The sequence below is a fragment of the Gigantopelta aegis genome, chromosome 14 (genome assembly GCF_016097555.1).
Source record: "Gigantopelta aegis isolate Gae_Host chromosome 14, Gae_host_genome, whole genome shotgun sequence".
Classification (NCBI taxonomy): Eukaryota; Metazoa; Mollusca; class Gastropoda; order Neomphalida; family Peltospiridae; genus Gigantopelta; species Gigantopelta aegis.
Window position 1 is genome coordinate 49,703,334 of NC_054712.1, and position 14,742 is coordinate 49,718,075.

At 36.1% G+C, this 14,742-nt stretch overlaps 1 protein-coding gene across 3 annotated transcripts in view; it reads left to right on the forward strand.

Moving 5' to 3' along the window:
• LOC121388456 (3-galactosyl-N-acetylglucosaminide 4-alpha-L-fucosyltransferase FUT3-like) overlaps positions 1-14,742 on the forward strand; it is a 65,161-nt gene that overhangs the window by 33,490 nt on the left and 16,929 nt on the right. The window contains exon 1 of one of the 3 annotated variants that reach the window (XM_041519789.1): positions 22-246. The exons of the other annotated variants lie outside the window; for them this stretch is intronic. The gene's annotated coding sequence lies outside the window, so the exon portion shown is untranslated. Of the gene's footprint in view, positions 1-21; positions 247-14,742 lie in introns of those variants that run through there. 3 annotated transcript variants of the gene reach the window in all.

The window sequence follows — 14,742 nt, forward strand, 5'->3', positions numbered from 1 at the left end:
TGTGTGTGTGTGTGTGTGTTTCACGTGAATACAAACACAATTAGTTTAGCAGCGTAATTCGGTAGATCCTACTCCCAAAGGCAATTGTGTAGATGGAGGCTATTTGCATAATATATTATATTGATGTTGGTTTGTGGAAACAATTAATACACATATCAGCGATACAGGTCTGTCCGAGTGGCGACTGAATAACCTGATTCTCGGTATCCACATTCGTGTGTTATTGTTGGGATTACCTTTACTCAGGTAAGTTTGTGTGCAGAGGCGGTCTAGGGGGGAGGGGTGCCCTGGGGCCCGGGCCCCCCTAAATTTTGCGACAGTTATAATTTTACTATATATTAATTTTCATTTCTTTACAATACCTTCCAAACCTGCCCCCAAAGTTGCCTTGGCATTCCGTCTCATGTCACTGCTCCCCCCCCCCCCCCCCCCCCCAAAAAAAAAAGAAAAGAGAAGGATTTTCTGGATCCGGCACTGGTGTGATAGTTGTAGAATTTAAAAGGATCTGTTTGAGTTTGCTGCATGTTTGTTCGTAAAACGTTTACGATATACGGTCTCTGTTTGGTTTTTGGTTTTTTGGTGTGGTTTTTTTATGACTAAAATTACATAGATATTATCTTCTTTAGAATATCAGTGTCTGTATAAACAACGTGTTTGTTTCTTGTCCTGTTCTCTGTAGTAGCCTAAACCGGATTTTACCTCCTAATAACGTCGAATGTACGAAAAAGAAAAGGATATACAGACACTGGCATTCTAAAGGAGAAACGTTTAGTCGCCATATATATATATATATATATATATATATATATATATATATATATATATATATATATATATATATATATATGTGTGTGTGTGTGTGTGTGTGTGTGTGTGTGTGTGTGTACGTATGTATGTATACATATGTGTGTGTATATATATATATATGCACACACACACACGCACACACACAAAAACACACACACACAAACAATGACGACACGTAGTTGAAAGCGTTTCCGTTTACGTCTTTCTGGTTTCAGTGTTAAACTTGAAATAAAATGGTAGCTTAATGCAATTCATTATAGACTGTTTTTACAGAATATATAGCACTTTGGGTTTTGAAAATTATCTGTGAACTGTGAATAAAATACAAAGTTAAAGCAATACCCAGAACAGTTATGTAGTTTACGTCGTTTCTATATACATGGACGTGTATCCGATGTAGGCTATAGCAAAAACAAAGGCTTTTAAAGAAAACAAATAGCTGGAGTAATAAATAGAATAACAAACTCGGTACAAGTTATTATCAAATATATATATATATATATATATATCGTTAAAAAGTGTATGTTTTTCTCTACATGACAGGCTTGTTTCGTGAGAGAGTTGAATTATTGCTCTCACTCATCAGATGTAGATTTAATTACATATATATAAACCGGACATGCACGGAACCGAGTTTTTTTTTTATCCGGTTATCAGAAGTGTTCCGTTTTCAGGGGTTTCTATTAAAACAAAAGCTTTTGTTGTACTCTGTTGTTTGTTTCCGCTGGTGTCCTATTCATATTCGGCCGTCAATATGTACTGAAGATGTATTCAACAAAAAATGTACCAATATAGAAATAGTGTTAAGAAATGCGAAAATTACAGGACTATGTAAAATGTCCGATTATTAGAAAATTACAGGACTATGTAAAATGTCCGATTATTAGAAAATTACAGGACTATGTAAAATGTCCGATTATTAGAAAATTACAGGACTATGTAAAATGTCCGATTATTAGAAAATTACGGTTTAGAGAGGGTTCGGTCTTGATGGGGTTTACTGTATATATTTTTTGTTTGTTTATTTTACGTCCTCCCCCTCTCCCCCCCCCCCCCCTTCCATGTTGTCGTCAACAATGTCTCAAGTGAAAATGGCCATAGACCACAATTTAAAAATGACTGAAGTGTGTAATTTACATAAATGTAGGTGAAATGTATTATTAGAGTACTTAATCTTGTTAAAAATTGTATACTATTTAGTTAAAGTGTTTAATTACATTTAGTAGTGATATATTCATTATATTTAGATCTTCTGTCCAATTGCAATATTGACCAACAAAATCCAACTTTTGCTCTTTTTTTACCAGATTATTAGCTCAAAACTGTTTTAAAATATTACAGCAACATGTAGTAACATCGAAGGTTATTTTATGCTATTTTGGAGAATATTGAATTTTAAAAGTTGAACATTTTAATTTTAATTTTTAATAAATTAAAAAAACTAAAATTTTTTAATTTAATAAAATATTTAGAAAATAAATAAATGAGTTTTCATATTACTTGTGGTATTCACAATCAGACTGTATAATTTCACCTCTCTGGTTATAATACTTTCAACAGAATCAAGCATATAACCGGTGTAATGTGTGAACTATATCAGGCCACAGACCTTGGTGGCTATAATATTTTTTATTAATATCAGCCCCTGTTGTCCAGCTTTTTCTCCCAGCATATTGGTTTAAACAAACACACCCAGGCCGAAGTACATCCAGTTTACACAAAAAGCACTACTTTTGCATGGGCCGAAATTACCACAAACAAGTCTTCAATGTCAACAAGATACACATGTTTACAAACTACATGCTCTCCCCTGTCACTTCAGTCAAATAGTTGCCACTTCATAGCTGTCTGCCATGAAATAATCACAGTCAAACAACAGACTACTTGCGCGGACATATTTCAAATTGACAATGGGAAGATAACTGTAATCTGAGGCATATCAGTCCATTTTGTCCCCTCAAAACTGGCCCACACTAATGCAGTCCAATGATATACATATTAAAGCAATGCTCAGTAAGTATTAGGATGTCACCTTTAAAATGAGAGTATATAGAGACTGTGTTAAAACACCTACCATGGCAATTTTAGCAATGGAAACTTGAGGGACACCAACTTCAAAATGTAATAACTTTATCAAATACAATAAACATCTGGGGGGGTTTTCTGCATATGTTCTATCTACACAGTGTTGTCTTTGAAAGATTTTGAAATATTTAAAGAAAAAAAAATCATTAGATTTAATAATAATAATAATTAAAAAAAAAATAAAAAAATCTGTATTTGTAAAATTTTGCATTTTAGATATGATAATTGGAAGCTTATTAAAGATATGGTGACTGAATTCATGGTACCTTATTAGAAATGTGTCAGAGGGATAGTGAAAGTCTCAAAACTGGGGCCATTTGCAACAAATATTTATACACTAATCTAAGGGAAAATTAGACATGATAGGCCTCAGATTCAATTTTGACCTGCTATATTTACTGAATCTACTTCATTTACTGTATTAGACATGTAGCTACTTGGTAAAAGGCAAAACAGCCCCTATAAATGCATATTAATATGAATATGCCCTACAGATGTTACTTAGGTATACACCATAATATGTTTTTTTGTTGACGACAACTTTGAGAATGAAGATTTTGGCACAACATGCTGATATAAATCCTTCCAAGAGGTACTCGCACCATATTGTTTCAGTTTCCAGTGATAACTGTTAGCAAGTGTAATCATGCGCCAGTGTCTTGGAGACCTCAGTGTAGTAGTCCCAGATGGGAAGATAGCTGTAATCTGAGGCCAAATCCAAAAGTTCATGGCGGTGTATTGACAAAGAATCAAGTGTCAAGCCTATATCAGTTATATGTAAGCTTGGACCCGTTCTTTTTCTTAAGTTATTCAATTTATTACACAATAGAGATTAACATCTGACTTGTCAAATTACACTCTCCCGACGTTTTATGTCGTTCACTGACGCAAATACAAATGCGTGACTTCTGGTTTTTATATATACAAATTCAGATCCCTTGCCGCTAGTGGAAAAATGTAGCAGGTTTCCTCTGATGACTACGTATCAGAATTACCATATGTTTAACATCTAATAGCCGATGATTAATTAATCAATCTGCTCTAGTGGTGTCGTTAAACAAAACAAACTGTTTTACTTCACAAACGCTGACACCAGCACACCACCACGCGCACACATACACACTAGCACACACATACACACCAGCACACACATACACACTAGCACGCACATACATACTATTATCCTGTTCAATTATTTAGACCCAAAGTTTTTTGCAAATGTTACGTTTATTTCCTATTCGATATTTGTTTTCTTTGCATTTACATGAAAACAAACCCAAACCCCGACAGATTTTATATACAAATCATCATATAAAATGCACGAAGTTGACTTAATTCCACTTTTTAAAACTCTGTGTGTTCGGAATGCACGTTATTTCTCCTATAAATAACTAAGGTCATTTGCATATCAAAAGATTGGGATCTGAGGCTACGTGAAGGCCATTATAGCTTGTTCTCACTAAATCAAGATTATTATTGTTTTGCAGTGTGTAACAGCATTGTCTAATCTTTCCGTTAAACATAGATGTAAACAAACAGAACATGTAACCCTTTCTTGTAGGTGCATTATATTTAATCAATTTAGCTAATGTATTATGTATTTTTATTTTATTATATCAATTCTATATTAGCATACCATACCTAACCTAACACAACTGAGGTGTAGCACAGTAATAAACACAAATCACCTCACACACCGCAGGAATGTGCTTTCCAAATTTAAAAATAAATTTAATGCAGGGCCGGACCCAGAAGACCGGAGGGGGGGGGGGGGGGAATAAAATGTCAAAGGCCACCAACATCAAATAATAATAACAATGTTATTTAATTTGCCTCTAAATTGGGAACTCATACATATATATATATATATATATATATATATATATATATATATATATATATATATATATATATATAGTATTTATGGTGGTGCTAGGAGCTGGGGTTTGGGGGTGGGGTGTTACATTTGTAATGCGAAAAACCAAAGGGCTATTGTTCGGACTCGTATGGGTTCAACCACTTTTTCATCCCGCATACACAGCCCTGAATGTCCAAAATACGATAGCATTGCTTGGTCAATAACATCATTATTTCGATCTGTGACTGCACGTGCTATTGTAGCAATGTGTAAACCACGTAAAATACAAGTTAGGTAGGGTATATAAATTCATTGAAAATGTAATAGTCGACATTCTTGTTACTGTTATTTGAGGAAAAATATGAGTAAATCGAAAAACACTTCAGTTGATGTAAAATCGTGTATTAAGAACATTTTCGATTATTTTGAAGATGAATGTCAGCGCGGTAGACCTAGGTATGCTTCTTATCGAATTGTCGATCGAGTTGCCGCTGCACTTAAAGTTTCGGTTTCAACAGTAAAAAGAACTGTGAAAAATCTAAGCTCTACGAATCCGAGCACAGAAATCACTGTTAAAAAACGCGACCGAAAACTCATCGATTTATTTGATAAAGATGTTACCTACATTACATAAGATTAACGTGGCTTTAAGGGAGGAATGTGGAATCAACATATCCATATCAACTTTACGAAGAACACTCCATGACCTCGATTTTAAATACCAACATATGTCTACAACCGGAAAAGTGATTTTTGAGGACGCCAATATATCAGACAGGAGACTGTCCTATCTCCATGAAATATCCAGTTTATGAGAACAGGGGTATTTAATAGTGTATCAAGATGAGACCTGGGTGAATGTCAACGACACAACATCCCACCACTGGACAGATATTCACCCGGGCACAAGTACCGCCAATCACCTGCCGAAATCAAACGCTGCTGATCGAGTTCCTAAACTCTGTTCGGTGACTGGGAAGGGAAAAAGACTTATTATTTGTCATGCTGGCTGTGATAAATATGGATTGGTAGATGGCTGTGAATTGATCTTTGAGGCTAAAAAAACAGACGGAGACTATCATGGTGAGATGAATCATGACAATTTCATCAAATGATTTGAAGAACAACTTATGCCTTCTCTACCAGAACCTTCTGTTATCATCATGGATAACGCAAGCTACCACAACATTAACTGAGATGACACGATGTCCTGCACTAAACGCTAAAAAGGAAGAAATTCAGTCGTGGCTACGAAACAAAAATATACCTTTTGAGAGTAACATGACAAAGCCAGTTCTTTATGAACTTGTGAAAAGTAACAAATGTGCACAGCAATTTGTTACTGATGATATTGCTGAACGTCATGGGCATTTGTGTCTAAGACTGCCGCCAAGACATTCTGAACTCAATCCGATAGAACTGATCTGGAGTCAAGTCAAAGGGCACGTAGCTCGTCATAATGATGGTAAAATGAGCACGGTGCGGAGAGAACTTGCACATGCATTGAACTGTCACACCTACACACTTCTCTGACGCAGTTAAACATGTAATAAAGATCGAAGAAGATTTTAGAAAACAAAATAGTTTTATAAGAAATAAAATACCCCCTGTGATAGTCCCCCTTAACGAAGATAGTGATGAAGAAATGAGTTCGTCGACTGATTAAGTTATTTCTCCATACCCATCAGGAGTATTACTTTAATGTATGCATGAACTATTTAACACCAAAAACTATTTATTTCCATATCATTCACTATCAAACAACCTAACAACCTATAAACTAATCGACTAGAAATGCATATAGACTACACATACATACGAGAGAAATGTTTATTTAACGAGACACTCAACGCATTTGATATACGTTTATGTGGCGTCAGACAAAACGGTTAAGGACCATTATGACAGTGAGAAAGAAACTCGCTACCGCCACATGGCCCACTGTTTCCGATAAGCATTTTTTGATAAGCAATAAGGGACGTTTTATATGCACCATCCCATAGACAGGATAGCACATACCACAGCTTTTATACATCAGTTGTGGTGCACAGGCTGGAACTAGACACAACCCAATGGGTCCACCATGTGGGATCGATCAGTCGACCTACCATGAGCGAACGCTTTACCTCTGAGCTACGTCCCGCTCCATATACAAAAGAAGCCTTAAAGGAGAGGACAATTAAGGCATTTGGCCTGGTATGCATATTTAACGATATATAATGCACATTATTGCTTAATATCAACACGTATAATCGTATAGTTAATTAATAAAACGGTTAAATGTGACGACTATTATATATATAACGGGCGCAGCCATTTTGTACCAACTCAGTGAGTACGCCCTCTGTCGAGCTGGTGGTTTACGTAATACTTAACGCGTCACGTCAGGAATGAGCCCTTAGAACTAGAAAAACACAATCTACCTGGTTTTTGCGGGATAATAAATAGTCATACATTGCAATGTTCTGTAATAATACACATCCCAGTAAGCCAACAGTAAGTATATCCAGCACTATATATATTATTTTTCAATACAAAATAAAATACCATTGTCAAAGTGGCTACACAACAAGTCGAAACAATTAACAATGTTTTTCCCATGCATTAACCTACGTACTGAAATGATACACGGAGTGTTTTCTTAGTTAATTGGTCTATGCTGTTAGTTGCTTCTACCTGTGATTTCTGATTGGCAGGTGTGTATTAGATTGGTAACCAGACGAGCCAATTAATTGACGCTGTCTAGACACAAAATACATACCGGTATTGTGGAATATTACCTGTCGCCCCTAAAATCGTAATGGACATGGTTTATTACTGTAAATAGTTCTGTAAAACTATTGATTAAGTAGACTTTTCCATCTACAACCACAGAACTGACCAATTACGTAGTCCCAAAGAAAAGAAAATTATCACTTGCCGACTTGTGTATCGTGGGTTGTCGTTTTTGCTCCAACGTAGCATATCAATAGGCGTAATAGTGTACATTTTTCCTTTGAATTATTAAACAGAGAAATATACTATAACCCCATTTTGTTCCGTTAATGCAACTTGAAATATATTTAGTTAAATAGTTTATTATATTATTACGTCATTTATGCTGTTTTACAAGTCATGTTGATCAAAGAGAAGCGCCTTGTCAAAAATTACTGCTTTTGTTTACACTGTACATACAGTAGATGGTCAGGAGCTGACGTCACTTCGCCCCAAGCTATCCCACCGGACGTCACAAAAACGAAACAAAATGGCTGCCCCCAGTTAGCAGGAATAATCATGGTTTTTTATTAACTCTAGCAAATGAAAAACGCGTAATTTTAAAGTGTCAGTATGTGTTGGTGGTCCGGGTATGCATCTTTCCAACACATAAGGCTCTTGTTGGAGTTGACCCTACCTTTAAGTGGGGTTGGGGTTGTGCGGAGGGTCACACCTCCACCAATCGCATGCATACCATATTCTTCTCTCTCTCTCCCTCCCTATAACCATATAACCATAGATTAAAATATGTTGAGTGCGTCGTTACATAAATCACGTCTCTCTCTCTCTCTCTCTCTCTCTCTCTCTCTCTCTCTCTCTCTCTCTCTCTCTCTCTCTCTCTCTCTCTCTCTCGACCGGCCTCGGTGGCGTCGTGGCAGGCCATCGGTCTACAGGCTAGTAGGTACTGGGTTCGGATCCCAGTCGAGGCATGGGATTTTTAATCCAGATACCGACTCCAAACCCTGAGTGAGTGCTCCGCAAGGCTCAATGGGTAGGTGTAAACCACTTGCACCGACCAGTGATCCATAACTGGTTCAACAAAGGCCATGGTTTGTGCTATCCTGCCTGTGGGAAGCGCAAATAAAAGATCCCTTGCTGCCTGTCGTAAAGAAGAGTAGCCTATGTGGCGACAGCGGGTTTCCTCTAAAAAAAACAGTGTCAGAATGACCATATGTTTGACGTCCAATAGCCGATGATAAGATTAAAAATCAATGTGCTCTAGTGGCGTCGTTAAATAAAACAAACTTTACTTTCTACTCTCTCTCTCTCTCTCTCTCTCTCTCTCTCTCTCTCTCTCTCTCTCTCTCTCTGTCTCCCTTCAGCGAGCGCGCTTGTGTATTCCACAATATAATTATAATATTTGTTACATATTTTTTTTTCAAACTGAGGTTTTGTCACTTGAACTCCCCACCTGAATCCGCGCCTGCTTCATGTTTACAGATATTTTCATAAATATAGGTCATACTACGATTTGTGCGGATAGGACGATAGAACCGAACATTAGTTTGAAACGCACTATAGAATGATGCTTTTGATATGCAAATGCCCTTAGTTATTTATAGGAGAAATAACGTGCATTCCGAATCTTTAAAGATACTGTCCTGAGTGGACTGTTATTAACAGGGTTTTTTAAAAGCATATTATCACGGATTTAAATACTTTAAATTTCTGAAAATGGATCGTAAATAAAAATTACATCCATTTCAGAATACCAAGCCTCGCTATTGAATCAAGCAAAAACAAAATGGAAGGAAATCCATGAGAAAACTCTTGGCAAATTTTATTTTCTAATCTTGGAACTAACTTCCATGCTAAGTCTACACAACGGAGACTAGGGACCAAATATTCTAATAGGCACACGAACGACAATTTCGATGATTTGTTTTATATATAAATATCTGACACGCTCGTGCAATCCTTTTTGTTTACTGTTGTTGCTGTTGCCTTGAAAGCAAATAGTTACCACCATGATGTTGCATTGATCGATTGTACAAATCCATAATACTTTGTGTTTGAAAATGTAATTGATTCTCCAGTTTCGAAGGTGGAATCGATTTAATGATGTTTACGCACAATGTTCGTACCTTATACGGCAACGCCATCTGTTTATAACGTTAAAATCTGTACATTGTCTATTAAACTATTCACTTTAATATGTCAGTAAACACAACTTCAGTTGTACTGTATACTTTATGTATTATAAATACTAGTATAATTATTCTCAATTTATGGTAGAATCACTATTGTTATTCCTATTATTTATTACTCTGCTTTATAATAGTCTAAGAGAAAACCCGCTACATTTTTCCATTAGTAGCAAGGGATGTTTTATATGCACCATCCCACAGACAGGATACCACATACCTTTGATATACCAGTCATGGTACACTGGCTGGAACAAGAAATAGCCCAATGGACCCACCGACGGAGATCGACCTCAAACCGGCCCCGCATAAAGCGAGCTTTTACCACTGGGCTACGTCCACAGAGGCAGATCTAGGGGGAGGGGGGGGGGGGGTTTACCCTAAATTTTGCGATAGTTATAATTTTATTATATATTAATTTTAATTTTTTTACGATCCCCCTCCAAACCTCCCCCACAGTTCCCTTGGCATTCCACCTCATGTCACTGCCCCCCCCCCCCCATGGATTTTCTGGATCCGCCAATGGTCCAAACTACGTAGAGGGCCTACTGTCTACGTTCTTTCCTTGTCTCAGACACAGATGTGTGGCGAAATAGTACGCTACGATCGTACGAAAGTAACACCAGGGTCGAAACACCATCCCACAGACAGGATAGCACATACCATGGCCTTTGGTATACAATTCGTGGTGCACAAGCTGGAACGAGAAATAACTCCATGAGACACACACACACACAATGACGTCACGTAGTTGAAAGCGTTTCCGTTTACGTCTTTCTGGTTTCAGTGTTAAACTTGTAATAAAATGGTAGCTTAATGCAATTCATTATAGATTGTTTTTACAGAATATATAGAACTTTGGGTTTTGAAAATTATCTGTGAACTGTGAATAAAATACAAAGTTAAAGCAATACCCAGAACAGTTATGTAGTTTACGTCGTTTCTATATACATGGACGTGTAGCCGATGTAGGCTATATCAAAAACAAAGGCTTTTAAACATAATAAATAGTTGGAGTAATAAATAGAATAACAAACTCGGTACAAGTTATTATCAAATACATATATATATATATATATATATATATATATCCCCTCTAAACCGGACATGCACGGAATCGAGTTTTTTTTTATCCGGTTATCAGAAGTGTTCCGTTTTTTTTGTTTAAATCTCAATATTGACCAACAAAATCCAACTTTTGCTCTTTTTTTACCAGATTATTAGCTCAAAACTGTTTTAAAATATTACAACAACATGTAGTAACATCGAAGGTTATTTTATGCTATTTTGGAGAATATTGAATTTTAAAAGTTGAACATTTTAATTTTAATTTTTAATAAATTTAAAAAACTAAAAAAAATAATTTAATAAAATATTTAGAAAATAAATAAATAAGTTTTCATATTACTTGTGGTATTCACAATCAGACTGTATAATTTCACCTCTCTGGTTATAATACTTTCAACAGAATCAAGCATATAACCGGTGTAATGTGTGAACTATATCAGGCCACAGACCTTAGTGGCTATAATATTTTTTATTAATATCAGCCCCTGTTGTCCAGCTTTTTCTCCCAGCATATTGGTTTAAACAAACACACCCTCTAAACCTGGCCGAAGTACATCCAGTTTACACAAAAAGCACTACTTTTGCATGGGCCGAAATTACCACAAACAAGTCTTCAATGTCAACAAGATACACATGTTTACAAACTACATGCTCTCCCCTGTCACTTCAGTCAAATAGTTGCCACTTCATAGCTGTCTGCCATGAAATAATCACAGTCAAACAACAGACTACTTGCGCGGACATATTTCAAATTGACAATGGGAAGATAACTGTAATCTGAGGCATATCAGTCCATTTTGTCCCCTCAAAACTGGCCCACACTAATGCAGTCCAATGATATACATATTAAAGCAATGCTCAGTAAGTATTAGGATGACACCTTTAAAATGAGAGTATATAGAGACTGTGTTAAAACACCTACCATGGCAATTTTAGCAATGGAAACTTGAGGGACACCAACTTCAAAATGTAATAACTTTATCAAATACAATAAACATCTGGGGGGGGGGGGGGGGGTTCTGCATATGTTCTATCTACACAGTGTTGTCTTTGAAAGATTTAGAAATATTTATTAAAAAAAAATCATTAGATTTAATAATAATAATAATTTAAAAAAAAAAACAATAATCTGTATCTGTAAAATTTTGCATTTTAGATATGATAATTGGAAGCTTATTAAAGATATGGTGACTGAATTCATGGTACCTTATTAGAAATGTGTCAGAGGGATAGTGAAAGTCTCAAAACTGGGGCCATTTGCAACAAATATTTATACACTAATCTAAGGGAAAATTAGACATGATAGGCCTCAGATTCAATTTTGACCTGCTATATTTACTGAATCTACTTCATTTACTGTATTAGACATGTAGCTACTTGGTAAAAGGCAAAACAGCCCCTATAAATGCATATTAATATGAATATGCCCTACAGATGTTACTTAGGTATACACCATAATATGTTTTTTTGTTGACGACAACTTTGAGAATGAAGATTTTGGCACAACATGCTGATATAAATCCTTCCAAGAGGTACTCGCGCACCATATTGTTTCAGTTTCCAGTGATAACTGTTAGCAAGTGTAATCATGCGCCAGTGTCTTGGAGACCTCAGTGTAGTAGTCCCAGATGGGAAGATAGCTGTAATCTGAGGCCAAATCCAAAAGTTCATGGCGGTGTATTGACAAAGAATCAAGTGTCAAGCCTACATCAGTTATATGTAAGCTTGGACCCGTTCTTTTTCTTAAGTTATTCAATTTATTACACAATAGAGATTAACATCTGACTTGTCAAATTACACTCTCCCGACGTTTTATGTCGTTCACTGACGCAAATACAAATGCGTGACTTCTGGTTTTTATATATACAAATTCAGATCCCTTGCCGCTAGTGGAAAAATGTAGCAGGTTTCCTCTGATGACTACGTATCAGAATTACCATATGTTTAACATCTAATAGCCGATGATTAATTAATCAATCTGCTCTAGTGGTGTCGTTAAACAAAACAAACTTTTTTACTTCACAAACGCTGACACCAGCACACCACCACGCGCACACATACACACTAGCACACACATACACACCAGCACACACATACACACTAGCACGCACATACATACTATTATCCTGTTCAATTATTTAGACCCAAAGTTTTTTGCAAATGTTACGTTTATTTCCTATTCGATATTTGTTTTCTTTGCATTTACATGAAAACAAACCCAAACCCCGACAGATTTTATATACAAATCATCATATAAAATGCACGAAGTTGACTTAATTCCACTTTTTAAAACTCTGTGTGTTCGGAATGCACGTTATTTCTCCTATAAATAACTAAGGTCATTTGCATATCAAAAGATTGGGATCTGAGGCTACGTGAAGGCCATTATAGCTTGTTCTCACTAAATCAAGATTATTATTGTTTTGCAGTGTGTAACAGCATTGTCTAATCTTTCCGTTAAACATAGATGTAAACAAACAGAACATGTAACCCTTTCTTGTAGGTGCATTATATTTAATCAATTTAGCTAATGTATTATGTATTTTTATTTATTATATCAATTCTATATTAGCATACCATACCTAACCTAACACAACTGAGGTGTAGCACAGTAATAAACACAAATCACCTCACACACCGCAGGAATGTGCTTTCCAAATTTAAAAATAAATTTAATGCAGGGCCGGACCCAGAAGACCGGGGGGGGGGATAAAATGTCAAAGGCCACCAACATCAAATAATAATAAAAATGTTATTTAATTTGCCTCTAAATGGGGAACTCATACATATATATATATATATATATATATATATATATATATATATATATATATATATATATATATAGTATTTATGGTGGTGCTAGGGGCTGGGTTTGGGGGTGGGGTGTTACATTTGTAATGCGAAAAACCAAAGGGCTATTGTTCGGACTCGTATGGGTTCAACCCACTTTTTTCATCCCGCATACACAGCCCTGAATGTCCAAAATACGATAGCATTGATTGGTCAATAACATCATTATTTCGATCTGTGACTGCACGTGCTATTGTAGCAATGTGTAAACCACGTAAAATACAAGTTAGGTAGGGTATATAAATTCATTGAAAATGTAATAGTCGACATTCTTGTTACTGTTATTTCAGGAAAAATATGAGTAAATCGAAAAACACTTCAGTTGATGTAAAATCGTGTATTAAGAACATTTTCGATTATTTTGAAGATGAATGTCAGCGCGATAGACCTAGGTATGCTTCTTATCGAATTGTCGATCGAGTTGCCGCTGCACTTAAAGTTTCGGTTTCAACAGTAAAAAGAACTGTGAAAAATCTAAGCTCTACGAATCCGAGCACAGAAATCACTGTTAACTGTTAAAAAAACGCGACCGAAAAACTCATCGATTTATTTGATAAAGATGTTACCTACATTACATAAGATTAACGTGGCTTTAAGGGAGGAATGTGGAATCAACATATCCATATCAACTTTACGAAGAACACTCCATGACCTCGATTTTAAATACCAACATATGTCTACAACCGGAAAAGTGATTTTTGAGGACGCCAATATATCAGACAGGAGACTGTCCTATCTCCATGAAATATCCAGTTTATGAGAACAGGGGTATTTAATAGTGTATCAAGATGAGACCTGGGTGAATGTCAACCACACAACATCCCACCACTGGACAGATATTCACCCGGGCACAAGTACCGCCAATCACCTGCCGAAATCAAACGCTGCTGATCGAGTTCCTAAACTCTGTTCGGTGACTGGGAAGGGAAAAAGACTTATTATTTGTCATGCTGGCTGTGATAAATATGGATTGATAGATGGCTGTGAATTGATCTTTGGGGCTAAAAAAACAGACGGAGACTATCATGGTGAGATGAATCATGACAATTTCATCAAATGATTTGAAGAACAACTTATGCCTTCTCTACCAGAACCTTCTGTTATCATCATGGATAACGCAAGCTACCACAACATTAACTGAGATGACACGATGTCCTGCACTAAACGCTAAAA